The following is a 3,681-nucleotide window of genomic DNA, read 5'->3' on the forward strand; positions in this document are numbered from 1 at the left end:
GGTGAATTAATTGTATTAAAGGGTCGCAGCATTCGGAAGGCTGCTAAGATCAGGGGCTCAGCCTGGGAGCCTTTGGTAGGTGTGGGTGGGGACAGGCATGGAACTGTCCCACACTTAAGGACTGATGGGGAAGGACTGTCACATCTGTTTATAAGAATCACTTAACCTTTGTGAGCCTCAAATTCCTCCCTTGCAAAACATGGAGAATTTTGTTTCTTTAGGCAATAACTAGATAAGACAGTTAGGTAAGACACTTCGGTGCAGTTTGCAGATTCCAGAGATGCATGCAAATCTACACCATGCCCTATTAACTTAAAGCAACCCTACCCTAGAGGCCTGGGATGTACAACATAGGCCCTGTCATATGTTTTATGGTCATATGAAAAGATAAATCTTGATATTTGTTTTAAGGGTCAATAATATAGCATTTGTCAAGCCACATAATCATTATTTACATACAATTGCAGATTACTTTATGAGGCTAATGACTCTTGGGTAATTGCTTTGTCATAGCAAGATATCCACACACTTATAGCCAACCATGTGAATTATAGCTTTTTAATCTCACAATTATAGAGCCGTGTGTGGCTACCGAAAGGGCTGAGAGATAATTGCTAATTGCCAAACAGCACACTGGGACTTTTATTTATGCCTTACTGTGACAGTTTAATGGCAGGATGCAAAGTGAGGCGCGACATTTGGGCAGGGTTTGCATATGTCCAAGGTGCAGTGTCTCCTAAGATAGTTCAGCATTGTATTGCTCAGGCTGATGCTACAATTGGATGCTTTCCCCACTGGAAGCATAAAGATGTAAATGGGAAGACTGCCTTCCACTCTCCACGTGCCAGCCTGAGATGCTGGGTAGACTGGGCCCCAGGTTTCCTCTTGGATGAGCACTTGCTTCATCTAGGGTTGTCAGCAAGGGGTCAGCATGGAGGTCACACCCTAATGAAGAGCTTTTGGATCAATAGAGAGAGAGAGAGAGAGAAAAAAAGGATCATTGGTTAACCATCACACCAATACATATCGACTCAACTAATAAGTATCGATTCGACTGCTTGTTAAGAGGAGGTCAGCCCTGGGCCCTTTGAATTGGATCTTGGTTCTACCATTTGTGAGTGGTATCACTTGGACTTGGTTAAGTCTCCTCTCTGAGCTTTAGTTTCTCCCATATGCAAAATGAAAGTGATACCAACAAATCCCTCTTTGGGCCATGTTGAATGAGATGGTGCAGATGAAATTCTTAGAGCAATGCACCATGCCCCCACTCTCAGTTCAGAACTAGCCATCTACTGCACTTGATGGGGCAGGATGTCCCTGTGCTTGGACAGTATTCCCAGGGCATTCTCTGTACTAAGGCCAATATGTGGTACTTAGCTCACAGTGTCTTTGTGTGAAGGATTTCTCTTCTCCCCACCTGGCTCTCCATACTCAGACTCACTGTCTCCCTTCCACAAACAGCCTCTTAACTTACCTGACACTCCATGATTTCCACTCTGTCATGGAGCCATTTTGTACCATTGCATAACTGTGAATTGCCCATGCTCTACACAGCCTGTCTCTTCCACTAGCTCGATTGTGAGGAACTCACGCAGATTTACATAAATTACACATCTATGTTTGGAAATGAATTCCCTGAGAGGGCTTCCATGCTCACAGCATAGACTCCAGCTGGTGGTGCTGTTGGGTCATGAGGGGATTCATGTCAATGAAGTCATCCCTTGACAGACTTATGATTTGATGGTGGCATTTTTGGGAGGTGGTAGAAAGTCAGAGGTGGGGTAGAGTTAGAGGAGGTAGTCATTGAGGGTGTGTCTTTAAAGGGAGCAGCTCTGCTCCACTGTGAATGCCCAGCCGTGATGTTCTGACTGGACAGATGCTCTGAGCAATATGGCCAAGTGGTCAGGGACTGACACTTCTGAAAAGATGAGCCAAGATAAACTCTTTAGGTTTCATATCAAGTGTTTTTGTCTGGATGGTGAAAATGAGTAACACTTAACTCGGTGTTCAGAACATGGCCTTCACAGCTCAAGTTCTGGAATTCAAAGTCTCAGCCTAGGCTGGAGGTTTCTTTGAAGAAGCCAAAATGTCAGCATTTATCCAACCACAGAAGAAACTTGATTTCCTCATTGCCAGAGAGCCGGTGTAGGTGGCTGAGACCGCAGAGACCCAGGGCTGTGGATGTGGATGAGACACACTTAGGAAAAACACTTCACTATACTTCTTATGACTTTGTGAGGTTTTATTAATTCTTCCCTCAGAAACAGTGGGCAGGTATGGTGGCACACACCTATAAACCTAGTGCTCAAGGAATGGAAGCATGAGAGTCAGGAGTTCAAGGTCATCTTCAGCTACGTATGGAGTTCGGAGGTCAAGGGTAGCTTGGGCTACATATGATCTTCATTGATAAATAAGTAAATAAATAAATATTGATTTATTGATTTCTCCTAACACCATGATGAGAGAGAGAGAGAGAGAGAGAGAGAGAGAGAGAGAGAGAGAGAGAGAGAGAGAGAGAGAAGAAACTGCAGAGAAGGAGGAATTCTCTTTTGGTGCAAAGGTCAGTGAGATGATTTAAGGCAAGGGCATTTCCTAGGTGGCAGCCATTATACCCTGTGTAGAGTATGCTCGGGGCTGTTTCTATGGCCATCAGTATAAGTTCTCCCCTTACTCTGCCCATTCATAGGCCTATGGAACATAACTGGAAGCATGAAGCTTTGGGCAAACAGAACTCGTGCGTTCTACAGAGTTGTCATCTTAGCATGAATACAAGGTAAGTGGCTGCATTGCACTCATCTTTCTGTATTTTCTTTGTTTTTTAATTTATTTTTTACATATGCATCTAAATTATTACACATATACACAATAAACTACCTATAGCAAGAAGAACCATGAAACAATCAGGGATTATAGAAATGTTACATTCGTAAATATATGTAACGCTTCACGAATTTGCGTGTCATCCTTGCGCAGGGGCCAATGCTAATCTTCTCTGTATCGTTCCTATTTTAATATATGTGATGCTGAAGCAAGCACTCCATTCATCTTTCTAATGACATCAAAGCCAAGTGCAGGGAAAACACACCAGCAAAGCAGAGAAGGCCACTGGGAGTTAGTACATAACTTGAAGACTCGGGGGAATTAGCAATCTTCCTTTCCTTTTCTTCTGGTTAGGATCTTGAACTCTTTTTACTAGAAAACCATCACTTTCTGAGGCAGTTGCACTCAGCTATTTCAGAAGCTCAGTGTGTTGGTCCTGACCTTGTCACACTGGTCTCTTGGTCAGTGCATATGATAAAAGGAAAAGGTATGGGGCCACAGACCTGGATCCATGACCCAGAACCCTCTTGGGTCTTATTTCTTGGACTTTGATTTCACATGGCTTCAGTTTGGTTGCTAGAATTCATAGCTCCAGCACTCTTGAGTGGACAGGGTAAGTGCTGCCCTGTAGGGAGATGCTGGGGATGCCCTTTTCCTTCTCCTCTCTTTTCCTTCCCCCTTTCTTCCTCCCCCCACCTTTATTCTTCCCCTCCTCTTTGGGGGAGGTGGAGGCATGGGGAGAAGCTGGATTCCTTCTAGGTTGGGGCTTACCGAAGAGTCTGAGGTCTTTCCAAATCCCACAGAGTGGTTCTCTGCTGTGTGGTCTAAGGACCTCCAGCCAGAAGCATCCACTAGGTTGTG

The 3,681-nt window shown here is 44.3% G+C and overlaps 1 non-coding gene across 1 annotated transcript; it reads right to left on the bottom strand.

Moving 5' to 3' along the window:
* Positions 1–2,928: 2,928 nt before the first annotated feature.
* Positions 2,929–3,036, bottom strand: LOC127190254 (U6 spliceosomal RNA). Its single transcript, XR_007830751.1, has one exon. It is a non-coding gene; the product is annotated as a U6 spliceosomal RNA (small nuclear RNA).
* Positions 3,037–3,681: the final 645 nt, after the last annotated feature.

Source organism: Acomys russatus, chromosome 5 (genome assembly GCF_903995435.1).
Source record: "Acomys russatus chromosome 5, mAcoRus1.1, whole genome shotgun sequence".
Lineage (NCBI taxonomy): Eukaryota > Metazoa > Chordata > Mammalia > Rodentia > Muridae > Acomys > Acomys russatus.